Raw genomic sequence first — 21,993 nt, 5'->3', positions numbered from 1 at the left:
CGTATGAAGAGAAACCTACGAGTACCTATTAGAATTCGTTGGACACTAAATTTGCGAATCAAGGTAACTATTGCTATTTTCATTTTTTCATTTACTTTTTCAATTAATTTTGAGACGAGAACATGTAGTACCTAAACGACAGTAATTTTTTTCAATTCAAGATTTTTGCTGGCTATAGGTATCTACTTTACAATGCAAGTACATAAATATAGCAAGTATATAAAATTCCAAGTAGATAAATCCGATCACTGGTATTTGGTGAAATGCTACTCATTAAATTTGAATCATATGAAGTGGATGGCACAAAGAGATGAGCGTTGTTTTAATATACTGCCGTTGCACATTATGTTTATTCTCAAATAGTTAATCTTCAGATCCTACCGCGCTAATCTGCTTACCTGTTTGCTAATTAACCATTAGCAAACATATCCTAAACACGCGAATTTACATGCAATCTGTACATAATGACACAGCCTCTGTAAATTGGAGTGATGAAATCGAAGTCGATGATGAATATCGATGATCATTGTTAAATGTATTGACATCGGTCTATTGGCTTACATCGTATTGATTCGATTAATTATTGATTTTAATTATTGATTGACTGGGCCCGCGTGGGAACTATGGCCCAAGCCCTCTTGTTCTGAGAGGAGGCCTGTGCCCAGCATTGGGACGTATATAGGCTGGGATGAATTATTGATTTATATGATTTTGATGGCATTGTTATAACTTTAATTGTTATTGTATTGTTGTAACAGGAAACTATGAACTGAAATAAATAATAAATGGGTTAAGACCAAAAAGTTGCACAGCGTTAAAAAGCTGCGTTAGCACGTAGTTTTAAAATTAAAACTACATGCTAACGCAGCTTTAACGCTGTGCAACTTTTTGGTCTTCACCCAAATATCACGGGACAATTCACACCAATTGACCTAGTCCCAAAGTAAGCAAATAGAAAAAGTAGCGATCTTTTTTTTTCTACAAACATATTTATATCATTTCGCAGGTGGTGGGACCTTGTACAAGGTCCGCCCGGATTGCTACCACCATCTTGCTCGCTAATCCTGCCGTGAAGCAGCAGTGCTTGCACTGTTGTGTTCGGCGTGGAGAGTAAGAGAGCCGGTGAAATTACTGGCACTTGAGGTATCCCATCTTAGGCATCTAGGTTGGCAACGCATCTGCAATACCCCTGGTGTTGCAGATGTTTATGGGCGGGGGTGATCTCTTACCATCAGGAGACCCACTTACTCGTTTGCCATCCAGTCGAATGAAAAAAAAATCTTTATGTAGCTTACTCTATCTAATGTTGTTTTTTTGGATTGACTTAAAATTTGGTATGCATTATGTGTCAGATGACAATGCAAGTACAGTTTTAATTCTCTACTTTCAGTATTTTTAGGGGCTGTTTCACCATCCATTGATTAGTGTTAACTGGCGGTTAGGTGTGATGCCGTCTCTATTTGTTTTGTTCGAATAGACGGAGACGGCATCACATTTAACCGTCGGTTAACGCTAATCAATCGATGGTGAAACAGCCCCTTAATGTACTAAAAAGATGACAAACGGAACTCTATAAATGTCGCTACACTATCCGTCTGTTTTACTATTGTTACAATAGAAATATTTTAAATGTATGTATGTATGTATGTAAACTCTTTATTGTACAAAATAAGTAAACAAACACAAATGACAAACAATGAAAAAAACAAACAATGAAGGTGAAAAATAAAAAATAAAAATAAAATAATAAATAAATAAATATCATGGGACACTTGACACCAATTGACCTAGTCCCAAACTAAGCAAAGCTTGTACTATGGACACTAGGCAACGGATAAACATACGTATATAGATAAAATACATACTTAAATACATATTAAACATCCAAGACCCGAGAACAAACATTCGTATTATTCATACAAATATCTGCCCCGGCCGGGATTCGAACCCGGGACCTTAAGCTTCGTAGTCAGGTTCTCTAACCACTCGGCCATCCGGTCGTCAATAATCGGTCGGTCGGTAATGATGATGATGATGGTAAATGATGTGGCACTTCTAACTTCCTTGGAAGCGGGGCATGGGAATGCAAAAACGACACGTGGTAGTACAACATTATTAGAAGAGACAAAATGCCGGCAGCGTTCGAAAGTTACCAGTCATAATGATTACATTGCAGTATTATCTCCCAACAGCTAAACGACACGAGTGTTGCTTTGTGTCACATCTTGTCGTGTAAACGTAGGTACATACGTTATGAATCATAAGTTATAGCTTATTATGTATTTAGTCGCTACGTTAAATAACTATTTTTTTTTCATTGTGCAACTATCAATAATTTGACAGTCCCCGGGTCGGAACAAACTACAGTTTAGAAAGATTATATCTACAAAAAAAACCGGCCAAGTGCGAGTCGGACTCGCGCACGAAGGGTTCCGCACCATTATCTATAAAATATTAGACATTAGCAAAAAAACGGCAAAAAAGTCAAATAAAAAAAGTAAAGTAAAGTATAGTTAAATATTTATTTTTATTTTAATATCATCATCCCAGCCTATATACGTCCCACTGCTGGGCACAGGCCTCCTCTCAGAACAAGAGGGCTTGGGCCATAGTTCCCACGCGGACCCAGTGCGGATTGGGAACTTCACACGCACCATTAAATTGCTTCGCAGGTTGTGCAGGTTTCCTCACGATGTTTTCCTTCACCGCAAAGCTCGTGGTAAATTTCAAATGTAATTCCGCACATGAATTTCGAAAAACTCAGAGGTGCGAGCCGGGGTTTGAACCCACGACCCTCTGCTTGAGAGGCGATAGGTCAAACCACTAGGCCACCACGGCTTTATTTTAATATAATAAGTATTATTTTGAAAGTGATTATAAAACTAAATAATCAGTGAATATATCAAGCATCTACCTGTGGCCGTTATTAATATCAAGCAGAAAACGGCAAAATAATCACGTTTGTTGTATGGGAGCACCTTTTAAATATTTAATTTACTCTGTTTTTAATATTTATTGTTATAGAGGCCATCAAGGAATCAAGAGATAGAGCCCTGTGACAGATGGACGGACAGACAGACAGACAGCGGAGTCTCAGTAATAGGATTCCGTTGGCACCCTTAGGGTACGGAACCCTAAAAATATAAGTAAGTAAAAATGAATTCCTAAGTACCTACATATTTTCTTGTGTGCCAATTGAGAACGAATTTATCGATTTCATTTAAATCAAAGCTTATTGAAGGTAATCGCGATCTATCCCTATATATCCCAAGGAATATAATTATATCTGATTCTCAAGTCTGCAGCTCCGATAGTTTAGATTGTGGGTTACATTACATCGAAAATACAAACTGAGACACAGAAAAACCAGAAAAAGAGACCAGCACTGAGAATCCCAAAAAAAAATAAATAAAAATAAAAAAAAAAAAAAAAAATACAATGAAAAGTAACAAATATGGAGTTGAAATAAAAAATACAAAGATACTACAAAAACCAATCATAATTTGATTGCTTTGTAGCGACATCTCTTGTCTGGGTGAGCGGTTGGTTCCGAAAGAGTGTGACGTCTCTCGATGAGAGCCGGAACATAGATGTCGCTAGTGCTGCTGCATAAGTAGCGTAGTAGAAATAAGCAACCTGAGATATGTATGCATAGGAAAAAATCGTGTCTAGATTCCTGTCCAGCGGTGGTGTAGGGGTATAGCACGCAGCACGGATTGCTGAGGACCTGGGTTCGATTCCCAGCGCTGGTCTCTTTTTCTGGTTTTTCTGTGCATCCATGTCTTAGTTTGTATTTTCGATATGGTTTCACGGGATACCCGTAAAAGTAACAAATTTGGTGTTGAAATAAAAAATACAAAAAGACTCCAAAAAACCACATCACATTACACTTACTCAGGTACGTATAAATCATTCCGTACATGCAAATAAATTCTATTACATTAGTATAGATTGTAATGAAAAAAGTTTTTACTCAGGAAACGTAAAATCAATCGTTGTCAATGGCATAAATACATTGACATCGAAAAACTTTTCTCACTTTATCTATACAGATTAGTATAAACTTAAGTACGAGTAGACAACCCTAAATGGGACTCCCTATAGACAATGACCTATTGTGACCGAGTTCTAACAGGCACAATGACAATATTACTATTGTTACTCACCCCATGGTACTTGTGTGATCAATGACCAATTAAAATTCATGTATTGTAACCAAATAATTAGCTACTGTGTTACAAAAAATAATAATAGGTACTAGTTCGTATTGTTTAAAAGTTATTTCAACTTTCGGTTGATAATGTATAAGCTGTCATTGTTTGAAGTATTTTTTTATATTACTACAATTTGTAAAATTACAATTTATTGTAATATTTGCAATATTTTTGTCGTGTAAAAATATACGGTAGTATTATTTCCGGTAGGTAGTATTATTTTATTTTAAGTTATAAATAAATCTATCCAAGGAAACTACGAATAGTTTTTTGTAACATACAAAATTTTAAGGTAGACCGAAACTAACTGTCTCTGCCTTAGTTGTCACGAAAAATGAAGAACAATTGTTTCTATACTTACAGGTTGTGTATGTAAGTGCAGTTAATTGTTTGTTAACCACTTTTACTTTGTTGCGATTATTACCTTCTTAAAAATGTTTCAGAGCACATTTTTCAGGTTAAAAATGGCCAGAAATGGGTACTTATTTGTTCTAAATTAAGAGAAATATTGTGTTGAAAAGTTAAATGATGCCCCATTCCAAACCTCAAGGTCCTCATCGACATTAGGAGCAATTTTTTTATGTAACAGTTTCATGAACTTTGATTTGCAAGTTAAATAATATGGATGAAACATACGTGTCAAAACCAACAGCAATCAAAAACGAATAAGCGTCAATTGTAGTTAAAAGCATAAAACTTAAAAGTCAAAGTGAATGTTGACACCCGTTTAGTTCGATTGAAAAACGTTTACTGATTCGCTTTTATATAAACCGATTAAATCGTTATTAATAATGATAGATGTTGCATTCGCATAAATCATTTTGTTTGAGTTACAACATTTTAAACGGTTACTTTGAATGTCAAGTCTTTTTCAGTTGAATTGCTTTTGTGGTCATGAAAGCCTAGCGGTTTGCGGTTCTTTGTGGCTAAATTGTTATTGTTATGAATGGAAGTTCATTCACTGTTCAAATTAAATATTATCTATTTGTGAATACAATGCAGACGTATTTAGTAACTTCAATTAACTTTTAATCAGCGACATTTATTATTATATAATGTCTTAAACTTTCGTGATTTTCACTCATAGTCAAAATACCACGCACAGGACTTATCACGCTAATACACACGAGTAATATTTACCTCGACGTTTCGGCAACATTACAGCAGCCGTGGTCACGAGTAGACTGAAGTGTGATAGGGTGACAAATAAAATGACCAAGTGCGGGTAGTTCGTGATACGAGTGCCTGTACTATTTGTGATCAAGTGCGGGTAGTTTGAAGGACTCGCGCTGGTAGGCAGACTTGACACCCCCACACTTCAGTCTACTCGTGACCACGGCCACTGTAATGTTGACGAAACGTCGAGGTAAATATTACTCGTGTGTGTTAGCGTAATAAGTCCTGTGCGTGGTATAGGAAGTAATATTTGTGATTCAATAACGTGCAACTCCACAAATTTGGATGATCCTGGGAAATACTTAGCGATAATCTATTTATGCACACAAGAAGTCGCGAACGATATTCCTACTAATATTAGTTTGTTTTGTAAGTAAGTGCGTGTGTGTATTTATCATTCCTTCACGATAAAATGGTAGGATGAATTTAGATGAAATTTTCTCTATCTAGCTGGAAGTCTGGAATAACACATACTTAGATTACTAAATAATTTAATCCCAAAGTTTTAACCGCCGAGATAAGAGATATAAAGTTTGGCACAATGTTTTTTGCAACAGTAATGAAATCCATATTTCCCTAATTCTTGGAAATTCCCACGGTTTTTTTGCGAAGAATCAGAATTTCAATTCAATTGCTAGACCAATTGGTTGGGCTAGACTAAATGGGCTAGGAAATTAGAAAAGTTCAGGATCTAATTGATATTTCTAAGTTTAACATTCTTGAAGTTTAACATTTGATATTTCTAAGTTTGGTTCCGTTCAAGCATACCTAGTCTTATTTTACATGTACACACAAACATTACGCCTGTATTCCCAAATGGGTTAGGCAGAGCACACGAAACGTTACCATTAGTCTTATTTTTATTTCTGAAATAACCATCTAAGTAAGTAAATAAGTAGTATTTGAAGTAATATAAGTCGTGTAATTACATTTGACAGTCAAGTAAGTAGCTGTAGATCCAAATCAAAAGCGATTCAAGTTAAAAAAGCCTTTATGAAATACATAATCTTATTAATTATTGCAGAATCTCCCAAGGCTTAAATACCCATACAAACCGCTGGCCTGCACTTTAAACCTAAACAATAATAAGCAATTTATTCAGATCAAAAACCTTGCGTGGGAAATCTTACTAATTTGTTAATAATGGCGGTTGCTTCATTCATTTTAAAAGTGAAAAATAACTTTGGTAACCACAGTTAATGTTCTCATGAGGTACGGTCCGTTTGGTAATAGTAAAATGTCAATGATAGCTCATGACCGGTAAGGAGATGAGCGGAGTATTTATTCTGTAATCGTTATCTCTTACAGATGTTTTTGGGCATGATTGGTGCTATTTGTTACTCCACCGTTGGCTAATATTCAATTATTGTTAGTTAAAGTGGTGATAAATTATGGATTGCTGCTGGTATTGCTTTGTATCAGATTTTTTACTAATGAACTAAGTACGATATTTATAACTTAGTTTTCCATTGCTAACTTGACCATCTTGAGCGGGTGTTTATTTAGACCTATTAAATCACTGGACGGATTAATCCTAATTTATTTTGTGGTACTTTGGATGATATCCGTTTGCTGTAAAATCAATAGACATAATAGGTCAAAATCTATAATGGTTCATTTGATATACCTAATGTGATATTATTATCAAGACGAACTTTTTTTGATCATGTAATCTATAGATTAGTAAAGTTTTGGTTATGTTAGGTAATTTTATATCAATCACGTGCAACTGATCATTTCTGAGAAAATCATATTACATCAATCAAATGAACTATTACAGGGTTTGACCATTGAATTTAATTTTATTTATAGGAAATACCGTAGACCCACTTTATATATCTCATTTCGTTATTTCGTTGCGCTATCTTCAATCTCGCTATCACCGCAGTGGGTCGCCTATTGTTTCTCCAAGTGGGAGGCTCTCACGGAAGATGCTCGACATAGTTACACATTCGCTCAGTTATGTGCAAAACGGCGTATGTGCACTTACGCCTCTTTTCATTGTGACCTTTTATCTCCGATGTGTGTGGCGTGATGCCGTAGTAACGAACAGTACTGTTTAACACTGTTTTGTTTTTGTTTATTTTTGTTGTTTTATCAATATGAGATAAAGTTAATTCATTCTTACAGGATATCAAAAAAAAATGCTGTTTCTGTGCATTATTTAATAAAATATAAAGATATTTCTATCTCGATATACGAGTAGGTACTTAGATTTTTTAGCGTATTCTTTATTCAATTACTGGACAAACGCCTCCCTGCCACTCATCTTTTGTCTACTATTTTAATATATTTATATTTATTTGGAGGTCCATTTATCATTCTCCCTTCATTTCCTTGTATTTGTACAAATCTTGACATAAATTTATAATCACTACAAGTGCATTTCATACGAATACGTATGTTTATATTTAATTTACATTATTGCGTTTCCTCAATACGGATGCTGCTAAATACTTTAGCGATAAAATGTGGTCACAAAGGCAAATGTCAGAGGTTCAGAACTGTATGTTGTATGTCAAATAGTAGTTTCATGGTTCACTATGATTAATGGTACGTCTAACTGTTAAATAACTAGTGTTGTATAGATTTGTATGTGTTAGCTTTCTTTTACTTTAAAGCCTCCATGGGGTTTTCATACAAAGATGTGTAAGAGTTGTAACATACATACATACGGGTCAAACACATAACCCTCCTTCTTCGAAGTCGGGTAACAAAGCATAATGTAACGTTAAGTAACACAAACAACTAAATAACGCACGTAGAAAATGACTAAATCTGTAATAAAAGCTAATGAAGCTTAAAATCTTAAATAAACTTTACGGTTATGGTGCAACGTTAACACGAATCCGACTCAAACATCTCACCGATTACTTATTAGACCGTACGACTGCAATACGACTAAATGACGATTATCAATATTTGATTAAAGTTTAGTCTTAAACTATACATGTTCCACATCTTTCGAGTGGTTTAAGCGTGAAGAAGTAACAGAGAGAGAGACAGAATTACTTTCGCATTTGTAATATTACTACAGATTTGTCGGGCACCTGTTTTACTAAATGAAATAAATCTTGATAGATCTCTTTATTTAAATATACATACCTTCTTATAATATTTTTCCTACCTTCGGTAAACTCTGCTATATTTTAAATTAAATGCCTCTTCTTAAATTAGATTTGGATTGGTATCAATAGAAATAAAGGTATCAAGCTTATTGACATTAAATTAACCACTTAAACAAATCAAACTAAATTATCACCATTTTTTTCAAATAACTCGAACTAACGTAAATAATTTACGTTTTTATTTTATTTACTGTGTACCACGATACACAGAAAAGCTTAAGCGTGCTAAATTTTATAAACAAAATATTTTAACTACTACCTGTAGTACACTAGTGCATTATTTGCCTTTTACATTTACGTAAACAACAAAATACGTACAATGTAAACAAAAGGTCCATTCTAAACACCTCGTCAGGTGTAAAAAGGCTTACCCACTGACCTGCCAGCGTCCAATCAATGTAACCGTGCGACAGTTACGTAACCACACGTAACCTCTTCACTTTCGCTCAACCTTTGACATTACTATGGTCTATGATCTATGCTTCGTTTCTGTCTTTGTTGTTTTACTTTTAATTATGTTTATGGCTATCGGTTGTCGGTATTGGCCGAGTGACATTTGGTGTGATACTTATTAAATTTTGTATAACGTATTTCGTTATAGGACGTTTCTTTTTTGGATTGATAAATTATTATTCACAATAAATAAGACTAGGTTTAAATATATTTTTTAAACTTAATTAATGGGACTCAAATGGGACTAGGCTGGCGACGTTTGCCGCATGCACCCAGAAAGGTGGGCACAGGTCATCACACAGCGGATGCCCCAAAATGGATATCGGCGTCGCGGCAGGCCAAGGCGGAGATGGCGGGATGACCTAGACGTGTTTTCCAGCGACTTGCCAGACATAAGTGCCGACAGGACGAGTTGTAAATCCATGGGAGAGGCCTTTGCCCAGCAGTGGGACATTACAGCCTATTAAAAAAAAAGTAATCTAGAATATAGCTATGTACGTAAAAAAGGGTTCCCCGAGGCATAACCCAAAGATGCTGGCAGCCTTAAATTACCTCGCTATAAATACCTATCGCAATGATAGGCCATCTCTTAGGTCTCCAATGGTGTCCGTAAGTTATTTTGATAGGTCTTTTGTAAATATTTATGGAATGATATAAAAAAATACGATCGTACCTACTTAATGGTTTGTGTCGTAATTTTTTATCAAAAGCTTATATGCTTAAAAATAAACTAGAGGACTCTGTGATAGGTACAACGATAGAATTGTTAATTATTTCCAATAGAAAAATATCTCCGGTTAACAATGCCGACTTTGGCCACGTGTCAAATCTGGTGTTATAACTACAACCTTAAATGTGGTTGGAAAAGTGGGAGGTGACCGCGTGACATTTGACGAGCATTGCCTTAAAAGGTTCAAACTTATTAGTATTTATAACGATCATTAGTATCTTTATGAGGTAACTTTTGAGTTTTAATTGCATTCTTCTTTAGGTGTAGAAAAGGTAGATTAATACTAAGAAAACGTGATGTCCTAGTGATTTTAATGAACAGTAGTAACCGAATGTACTTAACTATATTTGATTAGCCTTCAAACTAAATAAATATTATTTTTGTATTGTCTAGCTTTTTTTGAAGTCGTTATACATATTTTATAATAAAAAAAATGCTTTTCGCAAGTTATTTTCCGCCACAGGTTATGATGATTGTTGGCTCCTATTTATTTGTAAAATAAATACAATTTCCTTTCCAGTCCAAGGTCATTATGTAATTATAATGCTTTTAACATAAATTATGCAAATATTTTATAATATTCAAATAAAACGGGTCATGTATTGCGGCAAAATATATAAATTATCTAACAATAAATATTATATTATATTATATTACTTAACACATTGGAAGATTAGAGCTTTATGCGTATATAAATGCATAATTTAGAAGATTAGCAGTTCATATATTATTGCATCCTTTTTGTTCTCAAATAACGTCGTCAACACAGTGTCCTATAAATGTTACCCTTATTTAAATCTATTTTTAAGAAGATTAAATTTACGTCAGTAGTAATATAATCATTTGAGATTTCTGCAATAAAAAATTATAACAATTTAATGAGTTGAATTTAAAGACAAATGGGTCAACAGTCTACAGATACGTTATATAGGCCAAATTCGAGTGTAAAAATATGAACTTTTAGCCAACGCTTCAAAAACATCTATCACAGACCATTATCATTATTCCGATGTTCTGCAGGTGGTAGGACCTTGGGCAAGGTCCGCCCGGATTGCTACCACCATCTTGCTCGCTAATCCTGCCGTGAAGCAGCAGTGCTTGCACTGATGTGTTTCGGCGTGGAGAGTAAGACAACCGGTGAAATTACTGGCACTTGAGGTATCCCATCTTAGGCCTCTAGGTTGGCAACGCATCTGCAATCCCCCTGGTGTTGCAGGTGTCTATGGGCGGTGGTGATTTTTTACCATCAGGAGAGCCACTTGCTCCTTTGCCATCCAGTCAAATAAAAACAAAAATAAATAAAAATAAGACCGTAGTAACATATAACCCTAGACTTTAGTATTTACTTTACAACCTGAGTAAGCGTGGATTTCTATAAAAGCTCAGACGTGCAGATTGACACGTCATTTTGCATAAAATCCACATTACATTAACAGGAAAGTGGGGTGCGACACGGATTTTAATTAATATATTACAAATGGGCGCATTGTGTCTGTTCACAACTCTGCTTCTATAAAAGTGCTACCTAAGTACACGCGGGAAAGTCACGGCGTCTTTGCTCCCGCGTGTCAAACTTATTCTAGATCTCCAATAAGCATGTAATAAAGCGAATAAGTGCACGTTAAAACTTGAATGAGAACATTTTTTTAAACTCTCAGTTGATGTGACCCATGACAAGCCTCAGGGTAGAGAATTAGCTCTGCCATACATGGCTAAACATCAGCTATCCGTCAGCCTAACGCGGGCCATACATCAGCCATACATCAAGCTATTGTTGGGCGTATCTCGCATCTGCACATCCTTATGCTAATGGTACGCTACTAGGGTTTAATGAGGCAGTGGTTTAAGGTGCGATCACATAAAAGCGTTTTGTCGTGCAGAATCTGACTAATCACATAAGCTGAACTCCACATCTTGCCCTTGTATAACAATGTGTAATTTTCAACTGATGATTGATCGATTTAGCACATTTTTGCTCCGTATCTATCCATCCATATCCATATTGTCTGAATAGAAACGGCCTTAAGGTTTTTGCAGTATTCATCAGCATTTCGGCATGTATACGTCCCCCTGCAGCGCACAGGCCTCTTCTCGGAATGAGAGGGCTTGGGCCGTTGGTCCCTGACAGTTTTTTTTTTTACAGTAACTGAATAATTCCAGCAGCATACATTGCAGGATTTGAAATAACTCACCGCGTTATACTAACTCTGGCAGTTGGTTATTTATTTTTATATATACAATACATCGCATCATGTCATTAAGAACACCTTAGAGAAGTCTTTAGCAAATTTTAGGTGTAAATTGAGTTAAATTTAGTGTGTATTTATTTATACTACTTTGTAGCAAACCTATTTCTAATTTAATTATTTTTTCAAATTGGTAACAATTTCTTAAGTTTTGACATTTGTGATATAACTTTGAATTAGCTTGTTATTTTGTTATAAGTCAACAGCTTTGGAATCCTAGTTGAACTTGCTTTTACTTTCCTTGACTCTTGACACTGGAAAATCCAGTTTGCAATCGACCTTTAAGGTGCCTCCCTTCGTCTATTCACACGTCTACTTGATGATTTTTAGCAAACAGCAATAGTTTTTTTATAATGAATAATTATTTAACATTTATTTCTCGGTCTAATCCCATATACATCAAGTTCATTCTAATAATATTTTTTGTTAGATATTATATAATATATAACTGCATGGGGGATGCCTAATGTTTAACAGTGGGCGTTCTACGGCTGATATAATGATGATATACTAATTGGTGATGCTAAGTTATCACTATCATGATCATCATCATCATCATCATGTCAGCCGAAAGACGTCCACCACTGGACATAGGCCTCCCCCGAGGCTTTCCACTCAGGCCGGTCTTGTGCTTTCCGCATCCAACGCGATCCCGCGATCTTAACCAGGTCGTTTCATCTATTATGACATCTACTTTGTAATAGTCATGTATATCGGAATGAAGTGTCTGTAACTAATTTTATGACTCATATTGTAATCCATACTAATATTATAAATGCGAAAGTGTGTGTGTTTGTATGTTTGTCCGTCTTTCACGTTGAAACGGAGCGACGAATCGTCGTGATTTTTGGCTTAGAGATAGTTTATGGGTCAGAGTGTGACATAGGCTACTTTTTATTCCGGAAAAATGCGCAGTTCCTAAGGGAACGATGATTATATATATGATGTGGGTAAATTTATTATTAATGCCCATAGAGGGTTATGACAGGAGTGGTAAATTAACAGTATTTTACGTCGCTAATTCTTCGTGATTACCGTCCCTGCAATTATTTTTAAAGGAGCCGATGTTCAGACTCAACTTTTAATAAAATAAAAGTCATTCAAATTCTGTCAAATTAGTTAGTTTCAAATTATTCATACAAATATCTGCCACGACCGGGAATTGAACCCGGGACTCGGGACCTCAAGCTTCGTAGTCAGGTTTTCTAACCACTTGGCCATCCGGTCGTCATAAACATTCCTATTATAGCTTAATTAATTTCCCTGGCTCGAAAATTAATTTATCACTAAAAAAACGTAAACACCTAAATTATGATTAAGTAAGTATCTTAGTTTTTGATACTACTGGTCTCATTTTGTTTTTATGTGAAATAACATTAATTAACATAAATAAGTGTAACTTAATACACTAATGTATTCATTCAGGATGTTCTCCCGTTCCATTTTAACCAAGACAAATTAGTAGATTACCTTGTCATAAATTAATATTGGTTTCTTATATTAACTTTAAACAACGTATAGGGTGTTTAATATTCATGCCATCGTCCTCGATAGGTAAAGGTTTCGAGCGCTATGCATTGTACGCATCTCAAAATCATGCAATAAAGCTGATATACACGAGCTTAAAGCTCAACGTATTATTGATGCTTCAAACAAAGAGCTTGCGAAATATTCCATGTTTATTGGTATGAATTGACTATTTATGTATGTACCTACACAATTACAGTGACTGTATTGATTTTTAATGAGTTCAGGATGTCAGGTTTTGCGGGCTAAAATAAAAGTGTCAGTGTATGCGTTTCTTTAACAATATCAATAGTTACATTTGAACAGTTTTTCTACAAAAAACATTTGCGTTCTTAACTCTTACGAATAACTACCCGAAGAACCCTCTAATGCGGGAATTTCATGCATTATAAAACTAAATTTCAAACTGCAAAAAACACTTAGGAATGAATAATAGCATTTCTGACATCAATAAAACTATTGAACCTCGTTTCCAGTAGTTTCCTGTAAAAAACGTGAAAATGTCAGGGGGTATGTTGACTGATTTTATTCAATTTGAAATCAAGGCAAATCGGAGTGAACTTTTTATTATTCTTTTACACCTGTAAGAGTGATAGGTACCTTAATACTCAATTGGTACAGGTGATTCCAATTCCCATCCTCCCCGGCACTGTTATTTTGGAGTAAATGGTTGTAACTATTAACACCCCTCGGGGCTTATCCCAGGAGCCAAATCGTGACCACGGCCACTGCAATGTGTCCAAAAACGTCAAAGTAATTATTAATCTTTACGTTAAGCATGATAAAACATGGATGGTGAAAATTATGGTGGAGAAACTTACGATGCTGAGTGAAAATTACGAAAAATTAAATATTTTGATTAATCCAAAGCCGAGTGTAACTGACTTATATTTTGTTACAATAACTATCTCCTTATTTTGAAAATAGCATAGTGAAAACTCCATAAAACCTTACTCCATACAAAGTAGATTTAAATGGGATATAAGCGTTAGCTTTTGACGCCGTGCGTTAAGTTCGCATGGGAAACTTGATGGCGCGTTGATGTTTATTTGATGTCGCCCGCGCAATACTCGTAATAACTTTTCCTTTCATACAAAGTCCATACATAACAAACGGTATAGTTATTATAGTAAGTTTTTTTTCTATATTTTACTTTTAAAATAAAGTATTACGTAACGGTTTCTATGTTTACATCGGAGTTATTTTTATACACAATTAAGTAAATTTAACAAAATGCAGCTTAAGTTTTTTTTTCTTGCCTAGCAACGATTGTTTAATTTATTGGCTAATTATTTAATTTAAATAAAATTTAAAAATGAGAAATAAAAACATCAGAAGAGTTACGTACTATTTAGCACTACTGAAGTGTCTACTTGAAATTAAAAATTAATTCATTTTAAATAAAAATAAAACATTTAAATTATTTTTAAAATTAAATTTAAATTATTTTAAAATTCAATTTAAATTATTTTAAAATTCAATATAAATTATAAAAAAAAACAAATCCAAATAAAACTTACCTTGTACACAAAAGAAAATATCACCCACTGCACAAAACACTCAAATCGCAATAGTTCTGTCTCGCGTCGTGTGTTACGGCGGGTACACACGAGTAGCGACCCGCGACTCGCGAGCCCAGGCAGTGAAAGTGCTTATATAGCTTCGTTGCACTGATGTCATGCAGATGAGCTAGGAATTTCGGGTGTTCGTCAATATACTGAATACAGGTGCAGTTGAAGATACGCCATTATTATTCTGAAATGAGTAACGCTTGTATTTAGTTGATCTTAAAGGTTTAGCATAGGCAGTTGCAAAGTACCTTAAGAGATTCCGTTGTGCGATAGACTATACTCTCCTCTTATCCACTCAACGGTTGACATGTAGAGATCCCTGAAAGGGATAAGTTTGCCGTTGCACATGAATCTTGAGTCAATAGGGCATATTAGGCAAAGCTCTGCGCAGGGGGCGACACTAGCACAAACCGTAAAAAAACCGCCGTGACAACATCAGTTCTCTTTATATTTTGTCGTCATGACGGATCATGACCAAAGAGTATTAATACCTATAAAAATCATGACATATATATAAGTAGCAAAATAAATGATATTGACATCGATAGTAGCGATGGAGCTATATTTCTAAAAAAAATAATTGAAATAATATGATATTACGGCATCCTACGGACTTTTAAGATACTCAAAAAACATAAACCATAAACATGTTATGGTATGTGCTAGTGCTGCACTCTGACGGGATAAAATTGCAATAATATTCCCTATTGTGTTTCTTACCTTATTTTTGTACAATAAAGTGCCTGCATACATACATACAATTTAGGGTAGAGTTTAAAAAGTTAGACGCCGGTAGTTAAAATTTGTATGAAAGTACGAGTATTGCATTTTGACACGAAAATTACCCAAGTACAAAATAGTATGGATAGTTTTCGGGTCACACCGGAACATTTTCCAGTCAGTTGTTTTGTATAGTTAACTACGATGTAAAGTGGTACAACTTTTTGGTCTCCAATCTGGAAATTCTTTCCAGTCAGTCGTTTTATCTATCAGTTACCTTGATCCAACCTTTCGAATTATACCTTTGTGCAGTTGAGCTTAGAATATTTAATCCTACTAATATTATAAATGCGAAAGTTTGTGAGTGAGTGAGTGAGTATGTTTGTTACTCCTTTACGCTGAAACGGCTGGACGGATTTGGATGAAATTTGCTATATAGATAACTGGACGTCTGGAATAAAACATAGGCTACTTTTAATTCCGATATTCACACGGGGTAGGGATAAAATCTCAAAACAACAACCGCTGGGCAGTCATGAAATTTGACATGATTGTTTTTAATGTAAGGTCAATGAAAACCACTATTTAATTTTCGGGAATTCCCACGCGATTTTTATTTACTTTCCTATAAAATGAATAATAAAAGTGGATACATAAAGTCAGGGCACCGACTGTAGGTACATAAGGAATGGTCGCTGCAATTGAGCTATGGACAATAAGCCTTCAGGTAGTACAATATGAATTAATGAACTTTGCCATTCGGCTACCGATGGGGTGCTATCACCAGTTGCAAGTAACGCGGAAATTACTTAATCCATGTAACAATGAGTGAAGATTTGTTCACTATTGCACTTGAGAATAGGCACCCGCCGAGTTGATTAACAAGTAGACAATAGAGCATTGCTGGCGAAATAAAGAATTGGCCATTTGTCATCGTTTCAAGTTTTCCACGTCTTATTGGTGTTGGAACAATTTAATTAAGTACAATACGGTATTTGACAACTATATATATTATTATGAAAATATAGGTATACAGACAAAACTTAAATCGGTTGAAAATTGGATTTATAGTGATTTTTTTGAAAAATCTAAATACCTGTCTCTTTCTCAAACGCGTTTCTCTATGCAGAAATTATGGCGCTACTTGCGTGTAACGTCACATGCAATAAGTATGTATTTCTCTGTCTAATCTTGAACTTCAAAACCTTATAACTAAAGTAACTAAGGTAACTTAAAAATTGTTTCTCTATTCGATAACAGGCATTGCGAAGTTTTAATTTATAAAACAAAAAAAAATAGTCAAATACCGTATTGTTTAATCTTTTTGAGTCGGCTTCCGAAAACAAAGTTTCAAGTTTTTGGGTTCTATGTCTGTTCGTGTGTCTGTATTTCAAAGCCATTGGGCCGAATCTAAAAAACTGATTAAAAATTGAAAAAAAACGAGTAAACATTGTTGAAAATTGGTACACACGTGGATTTCAGTGAGTCAAACATGGACGTGTAGCGTAAATAAATAAATTTCGAATAGAAGAGTAATTTTTGGGAAGTAAATTAGAAAATAAAATACCATGTGAAGGATTTATGACGGCTTTGGATTTTTTTATTAAGTTTATTAACAGCACTGGTGCTGTTATCTTATGAAATGTCATTACAATGCCGGCATAAGACCAGTGCCGGCTGCAGACAGTTGGGACTCTTTTTACTAGCTTTTCCTTAGCTTGCTCTGTTTACTTATTTATTTAGTTGTGTGTTTTCCGATTGAATTGAAATTTGGCATACTTACGAGTATGTAAATCTGGTGACATTACAATTGGTTGTGACATCCTGGTAGTCCGGCAAGGATCGTCTCCGCAGAACGGAACTCCTCAACGGTTGATGGTATCTTTAAATTTGGTATGAAATGTAATTTGGATGACAGACAATGCAAGAACAGTCAGCAAAAATGCTTGTATTAAAAATTTAATTTTTAACAAAAACTTATGTGATTTTGGTCCCATGTCTGTTTTTTCGGTGCAGTTTTGATTGTAAGACTTATTATGTCACAATTTGTTTCAATATAAATATCTATTAATAGACTCCAGAGTGACATTTTTAATTTATGAAATTTCTGAACGATAGACCGGCTTACTGACTCATAAATGCCAAGCTCAAACTCTCAAGGTTCAATTGGACCTAAAAACTGAAGATGTAATGCATAGAGTTAGGTACCTACCAATAGACCCCCCTAAAAAGTAAAATTTAGATATTTTAATGTAGCCCTTGTAATTTATTTTGTTTTGTTAGCTTAAACTATTAACTCACTTTTTTACAATGTGCTCTAATTCCAAAACTATTTCGAGGATGAGGTTTATCAAATCGTTTTATAACATTTTAGTTAAAAAATACTTAATGATCGTGTGTATATTTGCAAAGTAACGTTTGACCTTCATCGTAAATAATCGTAAATAAATGTTTTGTAACTAAACCGCCTAATTCTAACACTGCCAGGTGACAGAAGACACTAGGTTTTTTTAAATAATTGAGACGGGCAAAGATAAACGCAGTTTTTAACGCCGTTAGATTTGAGTTAGAGAGGTTTAGATTTTAGAGGGGTGACGCTCGATTTTAATGAAAATTTGCACTTTAAAGTTGAATATTTTGCAAACAAATCACTGAATCGAAAAATCGTTTTAGCAACCCCCTAGTTAATGGCATTAAAAGACCTATCTTATCGACCTATCGCATGTTGGATGAGAAAAAAAATCACCCCCACTTTACGTCTATGGTACTCTAAAAAAAATGTTTTTAATTGTTTTATTGTACCATTTTGTCGGCATAGTTTACATATATATTCGTGCAAAATGAGAGCTTTCTAGCATTGATAGTCCCTGAGCAAAGCCGCGGACGGACAGACAGACAGACAGACTTGGCGAAACTATAAGGGTTCCGTTTTTGCCATTTTTCTCCCCACTTGGATACTCTCTCATTCTTTCTGCACTTTCCGCTTCAACTTTGGCTACTTAGTGAACGGAGTTTCGGAGGATGTGTAATATGGCATCTGACCACTTTCAGTGTATAACGGTAGCGTAATAGTTTACTGCTACATAAATGCATATTGCTTGTATCTGCGACAATCGTATATATAACTAAGAAGCACCTTTTATTAATCGTTTTTGGCACACCTAAAACTGACCTCTTTATTTACCTCACGCTGTCACCTCTTCGCCTGTAGTTCAGTAGTGTCTATGTTTACTCAGGGTTGTTTACCGAAAAAAAAATACCACATACTCTGTCATTAAAAGTAGTTACCCTCAAAGTACCACTAATCACAATCCATACTAATATTATAAATGCGAAAGTGTGTTTGTGTGTTTGTCCGTCTTTCACGCCGTAACGGAGCGACGGATCGACGTGATTTTTGGCATAGAGATAGTTTATGGGCCCGAGAGTGACATAGGCTACTTTTTATCCCGGATAAATAAATGCAAAGTTCCCGAGGGAACAGCGCGCGATAACCGAATACCACGCGGGCGGAGCCGCGGGCAAAAGCTAGTCATTTTAATAATTTCAATAGCCTATCAGCATCCGCATAATTTACCAGCATTGAATGTCATTGTCTGCATGTTAATGTCACCGGAAGATGGGATATGATCGTGGCGTAATATTCGGACATTGTTAGGAAGGTTAGTTATGTAAGGAGATGTATAAAGTTTGGTTTAAATATGAATATCGTCGCAGTAGATACCTCAGCATCGGATAAAGATCTGGGACGTCAAACCTAAGTCTTAATTTGATAATGTTTCAAGTGATATCGCAGCATGATGTCAGCAAGATATTATTATGAATCTCATTCTTTCTTGAAGTGTTATTATGTCCTTATTTTTAACCCCCGACGCAAAAAGAGGGGTGTTATAAGTTTGACCGCTATGTGTGTCTGTGTATCTATCTGTAGCACCATAGCTCTTAAACAGGTGAACCGATTTGAATGCTGTTTTTTTTATTTGAAAGCTGGTTTTCTAGCGATGGTTCATAGGCATGTCTTATCAAAATCGGTTTAGCTGTTTTTGAGATATTAAACTTTGAAGTGACAAAATCGGGGGGTTTACAACTTTTTGTTGAATTGGTTAGGTTATATCTAAGTTAATTATCGGGTTTTGTGGTAATTATTATTGTCTTATAGCCAGAGCTTTAAAATACATACTCACACATTATAATAATTTGGGGTTTAATTTTTATTTATTTTTTTATTTTTTATTTGTTTATTTCATAAACAATACAATTATTGTGTTTGAAATTACGTTCATACAATTAAAATTTAATAACTGTTATAATAATAATCATTTTTGTACATATTTTGTTATTGCCACAATTTATTAAAATAGTAAAACAGAAAATGCTCGTCTCAATTACACCCAAAAGAGTCTAGTAGATAGAGGTGTAATAAAATGTACGAGTAAAAGTTACGAAAATGAGTTAAATCTTTTTTTTTTATTAACAAACTAGTAAAATCGTAGTAATCCGCTGCGGAATCTTTTCATATTGCATTGGTTGACAAGAGATTTGAGCGTAATATTTGCTGTGAGATCGTTCTACGACATGCTAGAAATGAAATAGAATGATACTAAATCCAATATTACACACATTAATAATAACATTAATATCTAAGGCGTATTATAAAGTTAATGATTATATCATGGACAGGGATATTTGGAAATAATTCCGATCCGCATTAGCGATCCCTTCAAATAGCGAACCTACTGTGTTAAAAATAAAGTTGTGTTAAATACTTGTGATGTATAGATATCATTTAATAATATTGAAAATCTGGTAAAAAAAATATACCTCGATGAGTTTCTTGCCGGATTCTTCTCAACAGAGGTTTTTCCGAACCGGTGGTAGATTTTTTTTTGACATTTATAAGTGCTTGTTATAGCCTAAATTGAATAAAGATATTTTGACTGAGTTTGACTTTATTACAAAAATTGTATACAATAGAATTTAGTTATAAAAATTCTGGCCACCGGTTCTAAATACTGTTCGGTAACAAATACTGAATAAGTCACTGATTAAAACCACCAAAGACTACGGAACCCAAGCATAATTAATGATGGTTTTTCCTCCACATCGAGTAGTGTGTAAAATATTTAGATGTCGGCAACATCTCGGATGGGTGGAGACGAGTAAGGTTAACCTGTTGCTCGCACCGCGCAACGTTCTACTTGGCGTCAGCAGGTTGTTGCCAATTGTCTAATGGCGCTAAGACATCGACGGTCTTACGCATAAGGTCAATCTAAAAAACGGTGTTCTCTAATTTTAGCCAAAACATTTTTTTTAGGGTTCCGTACCTCAAAAGGAAAAAACGGAACCCTTATAGGATCACTTTTTGTCCGTCTGTCTGTCTGTTAAGACCCTTTTTCTCGGGAACGCGTGGAAGTATCAAGCTGAAATTTATATCAAATACTGAAATCTACTGTCCCTTAGAGCTGTGAAAAAATCAAACTTCTAAGCCAACGCAATCAAAAGATGCAGCCGTTTATGCTGCAAATTTCCGCAAATTTTCGAAACTCGCAAGGGAATCAAAACCTAGGGTACTTCTTTGAACTCAGAATCTTGAAATTTGGTATGGAGGTAGCTATTATAACACAACTAACTAGAAAAGTCTGAAAATCATGATTTTTTATGTCTGTCTGTAAATATCAATGAGCAATATAATCTGACCCCACACTGCGTACATTTTGCTTAAGAGTAGGGCTCTACATTCAGTGGATGCATTAAATCGCTCGGAAAAAGCGAGAAATATCTTCAAGACACGATTCCCGTTTACTTACATACCTATAAATGTGTACGGAACCGACTCGCACTTGCCCGGTTTTTTAGAAATGATTCGTTTCATTAGTTTTACTAATTAATTAATTTTATTCTGAAACTGTGAACTATTCTGGATTTATTTCAAAACCACTGTTTAGAACTCTATAGGTTAGATTAGTGCCATAAAAATCTTTAAACATTCACGGTTTTTTAATAACATGATTTTGATATAAATCATTTGTAAAAATATATTTTGGTTAGACAATAGTGAACCCTAAAAAACAATGTGATCTTATGATGTTTGTGTATTCTGATTAACCGTATGTTGGTGGCTACTAGTTAGTAGATCAAAGCATAAATCATTTTTTTTTCTCATAGTTATTACATACACTTGCTTACTGTACATATCCACTCGCCAAACTGATATTACAGTTTGTTGGC

At 34.8% G+C, this 21,993-nt stretch overlaps 1 protein-coding gene across 1 annotated transcript in view; it reads right to left on the bottom strand.

The window, feature by feature from the left end:
• zye overlaps nucleotides 1-15,097 on the bottom strand; it is a 75,940-nt gene extending 60,843 nt beyond the window's left edge. The window contains exon 1 of the mRNA XM_074098439.1: nucleotides 14,995-15,097. The gene's annotated coding sequence lies outside the window, so the exon portion shown is untranslated. The remainder of the gene's footprint in view (nucleotides 1-14,994) is intronic.
• Between the last annotated feature and the right edge of the window lie 6,896 nt (nucleotides 15,098-21,993).

Source organism: Choristoneura fumiferana, chromosome 15, assembly GCF_025370935.1.
Source record: "Choristoneura fumiferana chromosome 15, NRCan_CFum_1, whole genome shotgun sequence".
NCBI classification, from domain to species: domain Eukaryota; kingdom Metazoa; phylum Arthropoda; class Insecta; order Lepidoptera; family Tortricidae; genus Choristoneura; species Choristoneura fumiferana.
This window is presented reverse-complemented; position numbering and strand designations above follow the sequence as displayed.